At 41.4% G+C, this 21,106-nt stretch overlaps 1 protein-coding gene across 8 annotated transcripts in view; it reads right to left on the bottom strand.

The window, feature by feature from the left end:
• Nucleotides 1–21,106, bottom strand: part of ETV6 (ETS variant transcription factor 6) — a 245,865-nt gene that overhangs the window by 193,996 nt on the left and 30,763 nt on the right. Inside the window, exon 2 of one of the 8 annotated variants that reach the window (XM_054443723.2) lies at nucleotides 13,996–14,167. The exons of the other annotated variants lie outside the window; for them this stretch is intronic. The gene's annotated coding sequence lies outside the window, so the exon portion shown is untranslated. The remainder of the gene's footprint in view (nucleotides 1–13,995; nucleotides 14,168–21,106) is intronic. 8 annotated transcript variants of the gene reach the window in all.

Below are 21,106 nucleotides of genomic sequence, written 5' to 3'. Positions count from 1 at the left end.
TGAAATTCTGACACATGCTACAACATGGATAAACTTTTTAACATCATGCTAAGTGAAATAAGCCAGTCATAAAAGGTCAAATGAGATTCCACTTATGGAGAGACCTGGAGTAGTCAAAATTCACAAACAGGAAGAAGACCCCTGATTACCAGGGGCTGGGGGAGGGGAGAAGGGCATGCCAGCATTTGTTGGGGACAGAGTTTCAGCTGGGGAAGATGTAAAAGTTCTGGAGAGTGCTGATGGTTGCACAACAATGTGAATGTACCTAATGCTACTGAATTGTATACTTAAAATGGTTAAAAGGGCAAATTTTATATTATGTATATATTACCACAATTTTTAAAGTGCAAAAGAAAAAAGAAATGGCAAAAAAAGTAAAAAACAAAACAAAACAAAAAAAACATAGGGACATAAAGGACAGTGGCTTTGAATGTGTTTACCAACTCTCAGATTACTGGAATGAGAGGATCCTCCTCAAGGCCTTACAATGGAAGTTTTAGAACTAAAGCCTGGAAGCCCTGTCTTCCACAGTAGGAAACAAACAGATGAAATACAGTGGACCCTCGAACAGCATGTTTGAGCTGCGTGTGTCCACTTATATGTGAATTTTTTTCAATAAATTTACACTGAGTGGCCTGCCTTTCCTCCCACCTCCTCTGTATCTTCCACCTCTGCCACCCTGAGACAGCAAGACCAAGCCCTCTTCAGCCTACTCAACATGAAGATGATGAAGAGGAAGACCTTTATGATGCTCCACTTCCACTTAACGAACAGTAAATATATTTTCTCCTCTCTATGATTTTCTTAATAGCATTGTCTTTTCTTTAGCTTACTGTACTATAAGAATATAGTATATAATACATATAACAAACAAAATATGTGTTAATTAACCATTTACGTTATCGGTAAAGCTTCTAGTCAGCAGTAGGCTATTAGTAGTTATGTTTCTGGGGACTCAGAAGTTATATACATAACTCAGAAACAGAAAGTAAGATACTGCATGTTCTCACTTATAAGTAGGAGCTAAAGAATGGGTATACAGGAACATACAGAGGGAAATAACATATATTGGAGACTCCAAAAGATAGGAGGCAGGTTAAGGTTGAAAAACTACCTATTGGGTACAATGTTCACTACTAGGGTGAAGGCTACACTAAAAGCCCAGACTTCACCACTACACAATATATCCATGTAATGAAACTGCACTTGTACCCCCAAATTTATTTTTTAAAAAGTTATACACAGATATTTTTCCTGCTTGAGGGGTCAGCAACCTAACCCCCATGTAGCTCAAGAGTCAACTGTATATTCAAATACCTTTCACTCAATTCAGTCAATATACAGTGTGTACCTCCAACGTTCCAGGCCTCATGCAAGGCACTGAAAGGGGATCAAAGTTGATTAAAAATGGCCCAGGGCATCCTAGGGAGAATGACACAGATACACAAATAACTACAGCACTGGGCTGACTTGGACTAAGGTTTTTATAAGAAGAAATACAAACGCAGTAGGAGAAACGACAACAGTAAGTTCAAGACATTTTTCCAACAGGAGCTCAGGGAAGGCAAATTCCTAACAGTTTAATGAAGGAAGTCAAATGCATGACCTTGTCCCATTTGCACCCTTGCATCCTCCCTAGTGAATGAGGAGGGGGAACGCAGTATACTTGAAGGTCCTCCAGCTGGGAGGACCTTCCTACATTTTACATAACACAGAGGGTGGCCACAACATTTTGGGATGTGGGGCTGGGTGTGACCCAGAAGAGCATTTTCCTATTCTCTTTACCTCCATCCTACAGCTGCTCCATTCTATCAGCCATGAAAAAGCTCAATAATCAACAAACCTTCTCCGCACTTTATTTCTCCTCTGTATTTATATATATTTTCAAGTATCCTGCAGGATAGCTCTCTGGGTTTCCACAAATATAGAAGAAACACACACACCCCTGCATTTTTTTACTCTAAAATTTCAGTTTCTAATTAAATCTTGTACCTCCCTCATCAAGATCCATCTACATACAGTTTTATAGGCTGGAAAAATAGACCTATGCTGCCTTTTCCAGATGATTCGTGTTTTATGGAATAATAAAATGGGTAATGCTTAATTAAAATGAACATTTTAAATTAATTAAAATGAGCAAGCTGTATTCTACCAACTTTGAAGAGTTTGCATGTTTTAGCTCTTGGATGTGTATTCAGCAAAACTGTTATCAATACATGCAAACCCCACTAAATTCTGGTTTCCTTCCATTTATCCTAGATGTCTTCAGAAAAATGAGAAAGCCTGGCTCAAGCAGAAAAGAAAGAATGTTGTCCTTTCGTTTTATTAAAGCACTTTGAAAGGGGCAACCTATTACAATTATCCCTTTGCAATATTGCAGGAACTTAAGTATTTAACAAAAGATAGGAAGAATCCTGAACATGGCAGCATCGTGCTCTAATGGAGAGATCTTCAGAGTGCGATGATAGTGGGTTCTGGAATCTGCCTGTGTTCAAATCTGGGCTGTGCACTTTCTGTCTGTGAACCTTAGGCAGGTTACATAACCTCTCTAATCCCCAACTTCCCTACCTGTTAAATAGTTTAGTAGTAGTAATACCTAACTCAGAGGGCTGTGCTAAGAACTAAACAAGAATGTACTGACATGAAGCTCTTAGCACAGTGCCTGGCACAATTAATAAATTGTTATTAATCAATTTATATTGTTCAATGCAACCACCAGCTCAATCTTAGGCATTTCATTCAGCCTTTTTGGATCTATCTTGGTTCTCCCTACTTCTATCTTACAAAGGTATTAGGGGAAAAATTGAGGTCACATCTATAAAGAAATATGAGCTACAGGAAAACATTAAACTCCCTTGCTAGTGTTGAAGGAGCAGGCTGCCATGTTGTGGGTGTCCAGGTTGGGAGGCCCACATGGTAAGGAACAGAGGGAAGCCTCCAACCAACAGCTAATAAGAAACTAAAATCCTTTGTCCTACAACCACAAGGTACTAAATTCTGCTAACGAAAGTGGGTTCTTCCTCAGTCAGCCTCAGATCAGACCACAGCCCTGGCTAACACATTAATTACAGCCTTCTGAGACCCTTTGCAGATGACCCAGGTAAACTGTGTCCAGATTCTTGACCCAAAGAAACTGAGATAAGAAATGAATTTGTTTTAAACCACTAAATTTGTGGCAGTTTGTTATGCAGCAATAGAAAACTAATACTAATGCAGACATTAGGAATGCAAGCAGACCCACGTGGTACAAAATACACATGTATTTCTATGATTTAATACCATGCTGTAGTGATTTAGCCTTCCTGGAACCTGTGGCAGGGAAGGACAGGAAACTAAGGACAGATACTTAGAAGAGTCAATGGTAAAAACGTATTCTCCATAGTAATGGGGTATGGAAAAAGATTAATAGTTTTCTATGGTATTTCATCAAACAAGGAACAACCAGAGGTTTTGTTTTTAACTTTTTTGTTTTCAATTTATTTTCAAATTAGGCAAGTCAGCCTTTTCTGGATGCCAAATAGGACAAGAGATTTCGTCAAGTCCAAATCCTCTTGCCAAATTGCATTACCTTATGGGCATGATTGGAAATCTCTCGGGGCTTAGTTATGGGAAGGGTTCACAAGTCAGATGCCCAGATTAGACAGCCCACATGCAACTTAGTTCACATTAAATATACTCATCCAAATCAGGAGATGGGAAACTTTTGTGAAGATGTGGATTCTGCCTTCATTTTCTAATTAATTACTCCTCTCACAAATGGATATGCTACGCTACTCAGACACTTTTCCATTGCTCTTACAGTAACATCCCCTGCCCTTTTATCAGTATCCCCACTTAAACTTACACCCCTAAATTCTTAATCAGTCTGAGGCCTTCTTAAGCATTTTTTACAGAATTAGGAAATTTAAACAGTAAGACAGGTCCTTGGAGATAATCTTGGTCATATTCTCTAATTTTACCAGAGAAATTGCAAGGCCCACAGAAGTCAAATGAGTGACTCAAGCTTAAAAGCAGAATCCTTTTACAACCTTTAAGCCGTTTCTTGAGAACAGAGATGAGGAGTATGTTTCTCCCTTAACCTTCCCTTTCATCTTTTCCTGCATCTGTCTGTTCAGATGCCTGCAGCCTCTGCTAAGTATCTCCTCTGACTGGGAAGCATTTCTGTGAAGTTACAACCACGAATGGAGGAGTTCTCAGGTGGCTCCTGTGTAGCTTACAGGCTGTGGTGACATTAACGACCCATCAAGTGTCTGCCATTGCTATCAGTCCCCAAGAAATTTCAGCCAAGTCATGGCAACAAAATAAATTATCAACTCCACTGCCTAAGTGATGAGTTAAGGCACAGTGTAATCATAATCCATGTAATCCATGTAGATTCACTGATTGCAGCTTAGGGAAAAAGACAGGAAGGAAATCTATTCATTTAAATTTAACAATTATTTACGGAAGTATTACCTACAATTTTTCTATAACTTATCTATCTGTTCAACAAACACTGAATATCAATCATGTGTCAGCCAAATTGCTACTAGAAATAAAAAGATGATGTAAGAAATAGTCTCTGCCCTCAAGGAGTTTGCATTCTAGTGAAGAAATACAATATTTAATAATTATAATAATAGGGAACTTATTTATTTTTATTACTATTTTTTTGAGACAGAGTCTTACTCTGTTGCCCAGGCTAAAGTGCAGTGGCATGATCTCAGCTCACTGCAACCTCCATCTCCCGGGTTCAAGCAATTCTTCTGCCTCAGCCTCCTGAATAGCTGGGTTTACAGGCCCCTGCTACCATACCCAGCTAATTTTTGTATTTTTAGTTGAGATGGGGTTTCACCACATTGCCCAGGCTGGTATCGAACTCCTGACTCAAGTGATCCTCTTGCCTTGGCTTCTCAAATGCTGGGATTACAGGTGTGAGCCACTGCGCCCGGCTGGGAATCTATTTATTGAGCATTTACTATGGGCCAGGTGGGTTATTGGTACTTTAGATGGATTAACTCCCTTAGTTTTTATTGCAACTCCATGAAGTAGGCACTATTTTAATCCCTATTTTACTCACAAGAAAACTGAGTACAGAATGGTTAATTTACTTGCCCAAAGTTCATGTATTCATTGTTTTAACAATTATCTACCTACCACTCTAGGCACAGCTCTATGTGCCGGAAATAAAGCAGTGACAAATAGATGAAAATCACTGTTCCCATGGAGTGTACGTACTAGTGGAAGGAGACAAATATTAAGAACCAAGTAAAAATCAATATCAGAGACTGACAAGTGCTATACAGAAAAAAGAAATAAAAACCCTTGAAACTTTGAGTTACTCATCACTGAGGTTTCTCCCGTGTGATGTGTGCTGCATGTGTTAATAAACTCTCTATTTTTCTCCTGTTAATTTATCATTTTGCTAATCTTATTTAGAGGAAAAAGATTCTTTTTTTCCCGACACCTATCATCTCCCCTCCCCAGGTCTTAGGGGTCCTCATCTCTAAAATGGAGGAATTAGACCACAGGAACTGCAAGAGTCTTGATAATTCTAATATTCCATGAGTTGATGATTAGGAAGAAGAAAGATGTCACTGGTGATATGGAAAAAGCCAACTGAACATGCTAAGCGCTGCTAACCACATGAGACTCCAAAGCTCCCTGAGCCCACCGCCCGGTCAGAGGACGAGGGGAGCAGCTGAGGTTCCTCACGATCCTCCAGGATGCACACCCCTGGGTCTCCAGCACTGGAGAAAGAGTGATGAGAAGGAGGCGCCTGGAGAACACAAACACAAACACAAGGACAGCCATGAAGGCGAGAGCTGGAAACTCCTCAAAATCTGACTCTGCATGTTGCAGAACTAACAGATGAAACCCGGGTGAGAAAAAGACAGCCTTGCCAGGTGTTGAGTCACATTAAAGAAACTAGTCCTTCTCCCTCCAGCCTGCGCCATTAGGATTTGCTCCATTTCACTTCCCTGAAGTGCAAAACTGGAAGGGACTGTAATACAACTCACTTCAACTGGAGGACCCAGGATCCAGTAAAAGCAGAGAGAAGCTAGGGCAAACTCCAGTGCCTGGCAGGAGAATTCCAGTGTCTGATGAAAGAATTCCCTTCCTAACAGCAATGGTCCTTGCTGCTGTCACTCCCTTCTTCTCCTCAGTGTTCCTGGCTCCAACTTTCTCCATGCCATTCTATCCCTGTCCCTATCCCTGACTTTCTTATTTAACTCTCAAATCCTAATTACGTGAGGTAGAGAAATCTCTATTTCAATTCATTAGAATCTGTTCCTATCACAGTAATTTTCTAAGGGGTCATATGAATTTGGGTCAGATTTGGTATCATTAAAAGGAAGGATAACATACCTTCAGTTCACATCAGATGAATCTCACTTGCACGAAAATGCCAGAAATTAAATGTTTCGCATGGGCCTGTCTTCGGTATCCTTTGACAGGTCACACCAAAATTCAGTATACAAAGGGTACAGAGATGACCTATACTAAGTGACATACACCACCTTTACATGACCGGTTCCAAATTTTGTTTTTTTAAATCACATGTCAATCTAAGGGAAGAAAAGCACAGTGCTAAACTGATACATAAGACATGTTGAACCAAATTCTCTCCTAGCTCCTTAAAGAGAGGAAAAATAGCATCTCCACGGGGAGGGAAAAGAACATCTTATTCCAAGCACCAGCAGGAACATGTCTTCTAAAGAGAGATGGGACGAACACACACAAAAGTACATGTGGATAAATGATTACGACTTTGCAGAGTTGAATATCTGAAAGCAGAGAGAAGGCTGTAACAAACACAGAGACAATAACCAGGTGGAAAAAGAGTCTTCACTGGAAAACTTTAATAGGGAGGAGATATTTTAAAGTACTGTTTTGAAAGTGAGAGCCATGTTTAGGCAGAGTGGTGCCCATTCGGTCTGTATATGATTATCTTCCCACCTAGTCTCTGCACTCAATGACATGAAAAATATACTGAGCATTACAGAAGACAGTACATTTGGTTTAAACATGGCAATTGGACTGACTTGTCTTAAGGGGGGAACTTTTTATAAAAGCAACAGATGGGTCCCCAATTCAGATAATTCCATAAGAAGCTATTATAAAATATGTCATGTGCATTACATCTTACATAGCCCTTATACTAAATTAGTGGCCCATTTTTCAACCGAGGACACTGAGCCTCGGGAGTTAAATAATATGCAGACTCACAGAGGTCAGAAGCAGCAGGGGTAGAGTTCAAACCAAGGTTTACCAAATGTTGCTCTGTGTTCTTACCACTGTGCTAGGTAGCTACAAGAATACAAATAAATTAGATCTCTAATAAGGTTGGCCTAAAATGATTTCCAAAAAGCCATCCAATATATAATACCCTGTTATACCACGGCATGATACGGTGTTTCTCTACCACCATCCCTTTCAATAAACTTTTTATTTGGTACAACTCCATCCTATCTTCGCAAGCATGTGTGCTTGTGTATGCAGTGGCCATATAATCTCTCTAGTTTGAGGGAGAATTGGTCACAGAGGACCAGCTGTTTTCTCCAAGAAGAGAGACTCTTGCTATCCACTGGCCCTCTCTGGTACTCTTCCCTGAAATCATCACTCCCTCTGTTAGCCATAGAGTCTCTGAGAACAGATGGGCAGGAATGGATGTGGGTGCAGCAGCCATCCCTGCAGCTTCCCCCAGTGCTTCATCACTAGAAAGCAAATGGATGGAAGCAGCTGGGGACAGAGATAGTGCAGGGAAAGCACTGAAGGACACCAGAATTGGGTAACAGAACTGCCCCAGCACATACTGCTGCTACCCCTGTGATGGAATTATCTTGGTCCAGACCCTGGACAGAAAAAAACTACTCCATGACCACAGGCCGTTCCTGAGTCCAAACTTGGGTGAACTCTACCATCCAAGCCAACAGCCTGACAAGGACCAGAGGGGATCAGGATCTTCTCCCTACTCTGGGCACAAGGTCAGGCCTGTCCTCCTAGCCAACTGGATATGCCACCAAGGGAAAGAGTGAGAGGATGACGCTAAGTAGCACAGACCCAGATGACTATTATGGGAGAGAGGTTAGGAGTAAGTGAACATGACCTGTCTACAAACCCCAAAACTGAAGAGACTCACAAAAACACAAGCACAGCATGATTTCCCTCATCTGCCTCCATGAACTGCATACACTGCACGTTACAGTCAAAGCCAACCACTTGCCATGGCCTGCATGGCAAATGTTCTCCCATGCCTCTAACTTCTCTGAAATCGTCCGCCCCATGTGCCTTCCCTAATTTATCTGACAGATGCAACACTCTCTCCCACCATCATAAGTCTTCTCTCCCAAGGAGAGGTAAGCACTCTCTCTCTAAGACCTAAGTTCTAAGGGACATATAATAATGCATTCTATTTTATTTTTAAATTTATTATTATTACGATTCTTGAAACAGGGTCTCATCCTGTTGCCCAGGCTAGAGTGCAGTGGTACAATCACAGCTCACTGCAGCCTCAACCTCCTGGGCTCAGGTGATTCTCCCACCTTAGCCTCCCGGGTAGCTAGGACCACAGGCATGTGCCACCATGCCTGGCTAATTTTTTGTAGAGATGGTTTCGTCACGTTGCCCAGGCTGGTCTTGAACTCCTGGGCTCAGGCAATCCACCCGCCTCAGCATCCCAGTGCTGCGATTATAGGTGTGAACCACCGAACCTGGCCTCATAACGCATTCTAAATCTTAGTTTGCATACTGCCTCTCCCAACTAGATAGCAAGTTCTTCAACTGCAAGAACCAGGCTTTATTAAGACAGTGCCTGCCTAGTTCCTTTTAGATGATGCTAAATAAAATAATGCAAAGAATTGACCTGATTAGACACACAGAGGAACAAAAAAAGACTGATCTTATAAGGAACATAGCTTCACCTGCAAAGAATTTAACAAAAGATGAAGTCAACAGGCATTAACTGTACTGAAGTCATGACTGAAGAAACAGTTGCTCCAAGCACTGTGGGGCTGGGAAGTTAGTGGGAGGAACAAAATTAAAATAAGATATGTAGTCTGTCTTCTGTTGCTTATAACCAAATCCCTAAAACTAGGTAATTTACAAAGAAATGAAATTTATTTCTTACAGTTATGGAGGCTAGGGAGTCCAAGGTCAAGGGGCCCCATCTGGAGAGGGCTTTCACGCTAGGAGGGAGTCAGCAGAGTTCCAGGACAGTGCAGGGTAACACAAGGTAAGGGGCAGAGCATGCTATCTCAGGTCTCTCTTCCTCTTCTTATAAAGCCACCAGTCCCATTCCCATAATAACCCATTAATCCATTAATCCATTAACGCATGAATGGAGTAATCTATTCATGAGGGCAGAACCCTCATGACCCAACCACCTCTTAAAGGCCCCATGTCTCAATACTGCCATACTGGGGATTAAAGCATTAAGTTTCAACATGAATTTTGGAGGAGACAAATACTCAAACCATAGAAATGTCTTGTCTCCTATGAAGTCTACATGCTACTTCTTCACACCAAACTGAAATACAAAGTACTGAGGACTCACCTTTATTGTGCTTCCCACAAACATTCTCCCAGTGTGCAGTACTACTGCTGGTTTCAAAATAATGGAGTCACGAACACAAAGGACTCTCTTTTGCACGTGGACAACTGATTATATATACATGAATATATTTATGGCAAACCTGTTTGCAATTGCCAAGATCCTAGCACCAACTTCAACGCCCATCAATGAGAGAGTGAATGAATAAACTGTGTATAATCGGGTCACGATGGAACATCATACAGCAGACAAGGCAAATTAACTACTGTGATGCATAGCAATACAGATGAATGCTGGCAGTCAAGACGTTAAGTAAAAAAGTAAGTCCCAAAAGATTATATATGGTCTGATATCCTTTTTATAAAGTTGAAAGGTGATAACAAATACATATCTATATAGCTACATACTTTTTATGTGTATATGTCTTATGTTTTTATGTGCTCCATTTTACAACCATATGTAAGTGAAATAAAGTATACAGAAAAGGAAAGATAGATGCATACAGGGTTCAGACAATAGTTACCTTGGGTAGAGAAAAGAAGGGAGAGGAGGTGTGAGAAGGATGGCAATCTGCTCAGACACAGGTTATGCTCCAGGTCTTAGATTTGTTTGGGGGGATGGGTTTATGGTCACTGCTACAGACAAGGTTTGTGTTACCCCAGAATTCGTAAGTTGAAATCCTAACCCTCAATGTGATGGTATTTAGAGATGGGGCCTCTAGAAGGTGTTTAAGTCATGAGGGTAGAGCCCTCATGGATGGGATTTAGGTCCGTATAAAAGAGGCCTTAGAGAGCTCCCCGCCCTTCTGCCATGTGAGGACACAATGAGAAGTCAGCAGCCTGAAACCCAGGAGAGGGCCCTCACCAGAATTTGACCATTTGGGCACCCTGACCTCAGACTACCAGCCTCCAGACGGAAAGAAACAAATCTCTGTTGTTTATAAGCCACTCAGTTCATGTGTTTTGTTATAGCAGCCTGAAGTGACTACATAGTTGCTTATTACACTATTTATTTTATATCATTTTATTTATTTATTTATTTAGAGACAGAGTCTCACTCTTTCGCCCAGGCTGGAGTGCAGTGGCACAATCTTGGCTCACTGCAACCTCTGCCTCCCAGGTTCAAGTGATTCTCCTGGCTCAGCCTCCCGAGTAGCTGGGACTACCGGCGCCCGCCACCACACCCAGCTAATTTTCATATTTTTAGTAGAGATGGGGTTTCACCATGTTGGCCAGGCTGGTCTCAAACTGCACCTCAAGTGGTCTGCCTGCCTCAGCCTCCCAAAGAGCTAGGATACATACAAAGCAGACAGGTGTCTTGTAAGGACGTGAGGAAGGGGGAGAAAGGACAGCTCACACTGCATCTACCACAAACTGATTTACACCTGCCATCCTCTATCTAAATTATCAAGCGGAAGGAGGCAAGAACAGTGCATCCCTACGCCCCTTCTCAGTCTGCAAGCCACCTCTTTCTTCCCAGCATCTGCAGGGGGGACTTGAGCTCTGGACACCACCAGATGCACTTCAGTTACCTCAGCACCACAAAGCACTCATGGGCTGGCATTAATCTCATCTCTGAATATTCTGACCATTTTCAAACTGCATCATAAATCCATGCTTGTGACACCGAGTACGTGGAGCTTTTGGCAAGAACACCCTTGTGAATCTGTATTTGCGCACGAAAATCCATCAGTTCTATCTTCTGCTAGAAGTTATACTAAGCAGATGAAGCTCTCCCAGGAGGGTCTGGACCGTATGCCCTAGAGAGAGTGTACGGCAGATGTCAGAGAAAAAGACAAAGGGGGGTGGGGGGTGGGGGGTGGGGGGTGGGGGGGAGGGAAAAAGACTCCCAGTAGGAGACAAATGATTCTGAAGAATCTGCCCCAGGGGGAAATGTGGCCAACCAGAACGCGGAAACACATCCAATGTCCACAAAAGACATGGCAGAGAGCTCTCGCTTCTCCAAACATCCTCAAACCAAGCCCCTAACCTGAAATTTCAGTTGATGCCAGCTTATTTTTTCTCTTAAAAAAAGCTAGGGAGTTAAATGTTGGAACCAGAATAGCAAATTTGATCTGCTCACGGAAGCTTGCCTGTTAGCCTAACTGTGGACATTTTTGTGCCAGGATGACAATCAAGTTTTTTCTCCTGGCGAAGACTGGAGAAGAGTTAGCCATGGTTTAAAATGAAATGAAATGAAATAAAATAAAATAGCAAATGTATTGTGCTGAGTCTTTAAATATTCAAACCATGCCTAGAGAAGCAGAGGTCAGGTCTGAGCCCCACTCCTCCCCACCTCCATCTGGACCCTGACCCTACTATTCCTAATTTCAAGGAGACTCCTTCCTCTACTTACTCTAGGTTTCGCAGGGATCCCCTAACAGCATAAAACTGTATTACGGTACTCCCTGTCCCCAGCCCCAGCACAGGGCTTCAGTCTACTTCCATACTTTAAAATGCTCTTCCATACTCTCAGCAAACACCCCCGCCCCCTGCCCCATTTTCCCTGCCAGGCTGAGTCCTGGGCCTCCTTTGCAGTAAATAATCTTGGTGAGATCTTGCCAAAACGTTTCCTAATCACATATTTTCTTTGTCTAAAGAGAGTTATAGATGCAGTAAGTAGCCTGTGTTCCTAGTCCTTCCCACATTTTCAGAAGCCCATGTCATTTAATATGAAGCTTGGTTTGCTTCTTTGAGCTACCACCAGTTACACTTTATTTTGGAGCCTGTATTTAAATCCTAGATTAATCAGCATGTAGAAGAAAACTGTGGTAACTCCTCTAACCTTGCTCTCTAAACATATGATGTCTTGACCAGGGGATCACTAAGGATCCTTCTAAGCAGCCCCTGGGACCCAGAGCCAGACCTCAAGGAACAGCTAAGGCTATGGTTATCTTAGTAGGGTCTCCACACACTACTACACTCCTCCTGGGGTTTCTACGGTTGCCCTAAACTGTGGATTCTTTGGCACCAAATCCAGAGAAGCATAAAGAGGGCCCTGACGGGGAGAGACACCTAACTCTGCCTTTTGCAGTCTTGAGGCAGGTTACACAGCAGGACGCAGGCCTCGTATGAACCGCTGGGAAGCCCAGCTCATCACCAGTGGGACAGTGAAGTTTTACCTGATAGCTAAGATTTTGTAGATATTCATCCCTTAAGGCCAAGGGAGAAAGGGCTAATGGAAAATCAAACCACTAGACAGCCACGAGACTGAAGCAGAAAGCATCAGAAAGCCCCAACTTGAGCCATAGTGGCTGCCCTGCAATGCACCCAACATTCCTCTTGCTAAGTTCATTCGCTGGTTCTCCCACTGCTTTCTGGATCAGGTCAAAGTGCCTTTAACGGGGACTAAAGGCCCTTTAATCACGCCTCAACATTGTATCTTTCACTCTTTTCCTGTATACACCAGACTCTTCCATGAGGTGGTCGGCTTCCTTTGCCCGTAAGGTACCTACTTCGATCCGGTTCTCCTAGACCACCCTGATGTGGCTAAGATTGGGGCTCTGGAGTCAGGCAGCCGAGACTCTAACAGGCAGCCCAGACTCCACATTTCCCTGGTGTGGGACCCTGGGCCTGTTAGCTAACCTCGCTCAGAAACTAATAGAAACATCTTTCTCATATGGCTGACATAAAGATTAAATGAGCTAATACCTGTAAGAGACTTGATCAGTACTTAGCACACGGGAAGCACTCAGTAAATGCTGGCTGCTGTTGCTACCATTGTTATCATTATTCCAGTTCACAGCAAACTTTCTCTGTGCTTTAAACCCCTTTAGTACATATTTGCATTTGGCACTGATCACACACTGCTTTGTGCTATTACTCGTCATCTTACACATATGGCTTCTCTCAACTAGGCTACAAGTCCGTTAAAGCTAAAGACTACAGCTTATGTGCTTTTCTTTCCCTACAATGCTTGAAAGTGTCTTAAATGGAGGAACACAATAAATGTATGCTATTTAGCAATAATTGCACAATACTGTACTTATTAAGCATTACTTTGGCTAGAACTGTGTTTTAAGTTCTTCATATTAACTTAATTTACTGATTTCTCATACTCAGCAATCTTGACTAAATGAGTGATGGGCACCCAGGGATGTGTCTACTCATTTTCTTATTAAGAAAAAAAGGGGGGGTGGCGCTCGGTGCGGGTCACGCCTGTAATGTCGGCACTTTGGGAGGCCGACGCGGGTGGATCATCTGAAGTCAGGAGTTTTGAGACCAGCCTGGCCAACATGGTGAAACCTCGTCTTTACTAAAAATACAAAAATTAGCCGGGCGTGGTGGCATGTGCCTATAATCCCAGCTACTTGGGAGGCTGAGGCAGGAGAATCATTTGAACCCGGTGGGGACCGTGGGGAGGGAGGAGCCGGAGGTTGCAGTGAGCTGGGAAAAAAAAAAAAAAGAAAGAAAAGAAAGAAAAAAGGTGGGGTGGGGGGGGCGGGGGGGGGCGGTGACTCATACCTTTAAATCCCACCACTTTGGAAAGCCAAGGCGAGCAGATCATTTGAGGTCAGGAGTTTTGAGACCAGCCTCACCAACACGGTGAAACCCCGTCTCTATTAAAAATACAAAAATCAGCTGGGTGCAGTGGCGTGCGCCTGTAGTCCCAGATACTCAGGAGAATCACTTGAACCTGGAAGGCAGAGATTGTAGTAAGCTGAGATTTTGCAGTCACTGCATTCCAGCCTGGGTGAGAGTTAGACTCTGTCTAAAATAGGAAAGAAAGAAAAAAAAACGTATTGCCAAGCAAACTTAAATTTTAAGAAAAAACTACAACAGAGCATTGAAAGTCACAGCAGGGCCAGGCGCGGTGGCTCACGCCTGTTAGTACCAGCACTGTGGGAGGCCAATCACTTGAGGTCAGGGGTTCGAGACCAGCCTGGCCAACATGGTGAAACCCCATCTCTACTAAAAATACAAAAATTAGCCAGGTGTGGTGGCACATGCCTGTAGTCCCATATATTCGGGAGGCTGAGGCAGGAGAATGACTTGAACCTGGGAGGCAGAGGTTGCAGTGAGCCAAGATCATGCCACTGCACTCTAGCCTAGGCAACAGAGCGAGACTGCATCTCAAAAAAAAGTCATGACAGTCTAAGTTGCCGTATGCATCTCTGTACCACTCCAAAAACATCCCAGACCCTTTTCTGACAATCAAGGTGTGCAAAATGGTCTCTAAAGGGCATGAAAGCTCATAAAAGGCAGAACAGTGAATTCCTGACAGATGTAAACAGTAATTTCCTACTTCACCTTTGACAGCTCCAGGCCCTGGAAGAGTGCTTGAGTAAATAAAGACAAACTGAATCTACCATAAACTCTCTATCCCACCTACTGGTATCCTATCCTACCCACTGGGAAGAAAAATACAGTCATTAGTCCCTGGTGAACACAAGAGCATTGATGTCAGGCAAATCAAGAAGACAAATGAGGAAGAGTAATTATTTCATAAACTGCAAAACTATCCACAGCTTTTAATGTAGCTGACTGGTAAGCCTAAAATACCAGCACCTTTTTCAGGAGTAAGAGTGACAGAATTTTCTGGATTAAATCAAAGATATTTTAAGCTGTCTTATAACACAATGGAATTTTACTTTGTGTCCAATTCAGGGGTGAACACTAACCCTGAAGATTTTCTTGTAAAAAGAAAATATGTGAATCAACAAATACTTCCACTGTGGACTAAATTTAATGTCTTCGAATGTTTAGTCTGACTGTGGCTGGCTGTGTTTGAAGAAAGGCTGACAAACTCTCTGTATATGTATGCAAAGACTGTTTCTTTCAAATTCTTTTTTTAATGGCTGAGAAGAAAAAGGTTGAAATCATCCACTTTTGTTCAATCATATGAACATAATGCCCCATTTTATCTTTATTACAGAAAAGATTAAGGCAAGAATGTACTCTAATTTGCTATTACATTTACATCAAACTTGATCGAGATCATCTTCTCTATGCATCCTCTCTTCTTCCTATCACCCACGTACACATTCATATGTACATGAAAATACACACACACATGTGTGTGTATTGCTGGTTTTTATACATTTGCTTCCCACTTCTTGGTTTTTACTCAGAGAAGAAGAAGTATTAAAAAGTCATAAGAAAAAAAGTTGTCACTTCTATTTTACCCAGAAAAAATTAGGAAGTGTCCCAAATCTCAATAGGGAACTTCCCAGCAGAAAATAGAGCTCTGTTATTACACACGAAGGGTCTGTGCCCCTAAGGGTTTCTAGGTTTCAAAGGCGTGATTTAAGTAGCCTGAATTTTCCATTTCTTTTTTTTTTTTTTTTTTTTTTCTGAAATGTTCAGGGACAATGAAGCACAACTGATCAACAAATCGACCAAAAGGTATCACAAAGCTCAATACTGGTGTACTCTGGATGGTCCTATTTACCCTGTTGAAAAGTGAAGACAGTGAAAAGCTACACATTACAAATGACTATAACTAAAGCCAGCATTAATAGGGAAAAAGGTGCCTAGCTAGATGACACTCTGCAGGCCCACCAAGCTCTTCATGCAGTGGCAAATCCCTCCACTTGGGACACTGTCCCCTGGGCCAGCTCCTGCCCTTCACCTGGTCCTCACACTCATGCCACCTCCTAGGCCTTCCCTGACCACCGACCTGGAATAGGATCCCCCTGGGCCTGCATCACTCTCTCTGTCACCTACTCATTTCTTTCCGAGCACTGATTGTTAGCAGAAATTATCTTGTTCGTATTTTACTTATATTTTGTCTGTTTCCTCACATTAGAATATTGGCTCTTGGGTATTAAAACACCGAGGCTTTACTTTTATGGGTTGTATCCTCAGCCCCCAAAATACTAGGCATTTTATTTGAACTCTAGGTATTAATTTAATTAGATAATATGAAAACATGACCGTTAGCTTTATTAGGTGTTATAATGACATTTTGCTTGCTTGGTTTTTAAGTCTGTTAAAAACACAACCTGAAGTATTTATAGCTGAAATTATGAGTGACTTATACTTCAAAATAATAGGGAAGGGGAAGGGTGAGAAGGATGTAAGGATACAGATAAAACAAGATTAGTCACGTAGTGATCACTGTTGAAGCTGAGTGATGAGTACATATAATTCATCATACTGTTCTCATTACTTCTGAATATGTGTGGAAGTTTCTCTAATAAAATCGTAAGGCCTGAATGTAAAAATGAAACAGGTAATATTCCATCTATTTAACTGAATATTTATTTGATCTTAGAGTAGAGAAAGACTTTCTAAGCAAAATATTAAAGGAAAAAACCACAAATAATATGTTTTAAAAGCTAAATAACATTAGATGCTCATTTAGTCTGTCAAATTAGTAACATTTCAAAAAATGCCACAAGGCAGAGGCGGATTGTTAGAGGCACTGATTTATCTGCCACTAAGGAAAAAAAACCCACTTTATCATTTACAATTATTTTGTATTTATTGAAAGAACTAGATGTACACATGATGTTTACATTCATCTTAAGTAAAATTAATTGACTGCATTGTTCCTGAAATTTCTTACATGCAGGGCCAACTCCCTTGAATCACTTTTTTCTCAGTTGTCAAAGTCAGTGACAAATGACCACCTTTACCCTCTATCCATGTGGCAATACACATCTGTTGAATTAATTGTCAATTAATTTTATAACACAGTGTTTAGAAAAGTCAGGATTTCATCTTTATGCATATTTCCATAGTGTACTTAAACTCCTCTTGGGAAGAAAAAAAAAGCTAAACAGTAAAGTTTGGGAGGCAACTATATGAAGTTCATATTATGAGACAGTATGCCACAGGAAAAAAAGGTAACATAAGAGAAAAGTAAAGAGCCCTTTAGGGAATTTTTTGGGGGCAATCTGTTTCTGAGTTTACGGCCTGGTGACATTTCCAGGAAAACAAACTTTATACTCAGGCTCAAAGTTTGCTCTCAGTTCCTTGAGGTATGGGAATCAAAGAAAGAAACAGACTTACAAAGCAGTCTTGAGAAGTTCATCCCCCTTTCCTCCTTCCATTCCTAGTACCATGAAGCTATGTTAAATGAGAAAATAATACAATCTAGCGGCAGATACAATCATGGCTAAAAACTGATCATAATTAGGGTCCATCAAAAAAGGATGAGCAAATTTATTTATTAAAGTTCTTCTGACATTTAAAAAATTTGATCTTAGTTGCATTATAGTTTCAATGTCTTATCTACCATGGAGGCACCAATATGAAAAATGTGGCTAAGTCTATGTGTTACCTATGAAATGTGAAATTAAATTAGTCTTGTAAAAATTCAAACATGGCCTGGCTCAGTAGCTCATGCCTGTAATCCCAGCACTTTGAACGCCCAGGGCTGGCGGATCACTTGAGGTCAGGGGATCAAGACCAGCCTGGCCAACATGGCAAAACCCCGTCTCTACTAAAAATACAAAAATCAGCCGGGCATGGTGGAGCGCACCTGTAATCCCCACTATTTGGGAGGGCTGAGGCAAGAGAACTGCTTGAACCTGGGAGGTGGAGGTTGTAGTGAGCAGAGATCAATCCACTGCATTCAAGCCTGGGCGAGAGAGCGATTCCATCTCAAAAAGTCACATGTTCATGTCCAGTTTGAATTATTGAATCTACTCAAGGCAGAATCTTTAAGTAAAAACAATTAGCATTCACAATGAAAGTGCAAACAAAAATATGCTGTATAAGCATGGTACTGGTACCAAAACTGATATATAGAACAATGAACAGAACAGAGGCCTCAGAAATAACACCACACAACTACAACCATCTGATCTTTGACAAACCTGACAAAAACAAGCAATGGGGAAATGATTCCCTATTTAATAAGCTGTGTTGGGAAAACTGGCTAGCCATATGCAGAAAACTGAAACCCCTTCCTTACACCTTATACAAAAATTAACTCAAGATGGATTAAAGACTTTTTATGGTTTTAGGTCCATAAAAACCTATAAAACCATAAAAACCCTTGAAGAAAACCTAGGCAATACCATTCAGGACATAGGTATGGGCAAAGACTTCATGACTAAAACTCCAAAAGCATGGCAACAAAAGCCAAAATTGACAAGTGGATCTAATTAAACTAAAGAGCTTCTGCTCAGCAAAAGAAACTATCATTAGAGTGAGCAGACAACCTGCAGAGCAGGAGAAAATTTTTGCAATCTATCCATCTGACAAAGGGCTAATAATCCAGAATCTAGAAGGAACTTAAACAAATTTACAAGGAAAAAACAACCCCATCTAAAAGTAGGCAAAAGATATGAACAGACACTTCTCAAAAGAAGACGTTTATGTGGTCAACAAACATACAAAAAAAAGCTCATCATCACTGGTCATTAGAGAAATGCAAATCAAAACCACAATGAGATACCATCTCATACCGGTTAGAATGGCGATCATTAAAAAGTCAGGAAACAATAGATGCTGGAGAGGATGTGGAGAAATAGGAACGCTTTTACACTGTTGGTGGGAGTGTAAATTAGTTCAACCATTGTGGACAGTGGCGATTCCTCAAGGATCTAGAACCAGAAATACCATTTGACCCAGCAATCCCATTACTAGGTATATACCCAAAGGATTATAAATCATTCTACTATAAAGACACATGCACACATATGTTTATTGTGACACTGTTCACAATAGCAAAGACTTGGAACCAACCCAAATGTCCATCAATGATAGACTGGATAAAGAAAATGTGGCACTTATACACCACGGAATACTATGTAGCCATAAAAAAGGATGAGCTCATGTCCTTTGCAGGAACATGGTTGAAGCTGGAAACCATCATTCTCAGCAAACTAACACAGGAACAGAAAACCTAACACCGCATGTTCTCACTCATAAATGGGAGTTGAACATGAGAACACACGGACACAGGGAGGGGAACATCACACACTGGGGCCTGTCAGTGGGTGGGGGCTAGGGGAGAAATAGCATAAGGAGAAATGCCTAATGTAGATGATGGGCTGATGGGTGCAGCAAACTACCATGGCACATATATACCTATGTAACAAACCTGCACATTCTGCACATGTATCCCAGAACTTAAAGTATAATAATAAATAATAATAATAACAAATAAAACATGTGAGAGTTTAAAAAATTTGCTATACAGATTTATTCACTAAATTGTGGTCTGAAAGTCCTTAATCAGTGGTGAAAATGAGCATGACACATATAGTCCGAAATTTTCATTCTTAATTTCAGTCTTACTTCCTGATTTTCCACATCATTCCATGGAAGTCACTGAACTGTGGTTTGTGATACATAGAAACCAAAAATACCAACAATGCAGCAGAAAGAGGCATGAAATTTGTTTAAAATCATGAATAGCTAACTTCATGTAAATGTTTGCTTAAGACGACAGACCCCAAATCTGTAGTACACTATAAGGGAAAGAAAATTATCCTGAAAAATGAAGAAACCCAATGGATTTGCTACTGCTCCAATTGCAATGGAACCCGGATGCAGACGGCTTACACCTGCCTCAGCATGATAAATGACCATGCTTATTCCTCCATCCATATTAGAAAGAAATTAGGTCTATACTCAGTGGGATGCAGGACAGAGTCTGGCCTAGGAGGCTTCCATAGAAAATGGCTTCATCTGTGCCACCAGAAAATGTCGACCAGGCTTTGAGCACCTTAAAGTCTCCTACCTACCTATATATGATGATGCAACATTTTCCTTGTCTACCCTGGGATCCAAAAGCAAAGAAGATTTTAAAGAAAAGAAAGTAAGGAGCATCACAGAGGAGCAAATGCCCTTAAACGAATCTGAAATAAAAGGTCTGAGATTCATGTGAAGCAATGAGCCACTCTCAGCATTCTTCTATTAGAGGGAGACAGGCTAGGGAGAGGGCTGCTTTACGGCCAGTTCCTGAACATGGTGCAACTACTGTCTAAGAGATCATAGGCATGTAGAAGTAGATCACCAACGCCATGGGGAAAATGCTCTAATTAGTTTCTAAGCAGATCATTTTGCTGCCTGAAGGTGAAATAGGGACAGTTCATCGTTTTAGCAAACACTTTGCTATCTGTTCTTCCCCTCACATGAGTCTTTAATGGAGAGAGTTAATCCTTGCCTGTAAGAAAATCAATGTATTAGGGCTGAGTCAAATTATATGAGATGCCTGCCCTGATGTGGTCCCTGTCCTAGCTGAACATGTAGTATGGACCTTTTGGGCTGACGATAGCTACAGCACCATCACTAAGAGGAGAAGAGGTTCTCAAAACCAAAGGAAGCAAACTATTCCACTATTCAACATAGTTTAGAAATGAGAAAAATGTAAACAATGAAAATACTAAATAACATACATGGGTCCACTTTGCAATTTGGTTCTAGCATATTATCAGCAGATGTAAAATATACTGCCTGTCCCCCAACAACTGTAAGCTTTTTATTTCTAACAGCTTCTATCTGAAGGGGCCAGAGTAGTCCCATTTGGTTCTCATGGGAATGCATCAGATAGCTGACCAAATTACTCTTGGAAAGTACAGGGCATGAAAGATTGGAACCCCTACCTGCATCCTTTCAGTATTCAGAGGTCAAAATGCCCTTATAGCCAGAGAACTATCAAGCTGGATGTCTCAAC

This window comes from Pongo pygmaeus, chromosome 10 (genome assembly GCF_028885625.2).
Source record: "Pongo pygmaeus isolate AG05252 chromosome 10, NHGRI_mPonPyg2-v2.0_pri, whole genome shotgun sequence".
Classification (NCBI taxonomy): domain Eukaryota; kingdom Metazoa; phylum Chordata; class Mammalia; order Primates; family Hominidae; genus Pongo; species Pongo pygmaeus.
The sequence above is the reverse complement of the archived record's forward strand: the minus strand, read 5'-3'. Positions and strand labels throughout refer to the sequence as shown.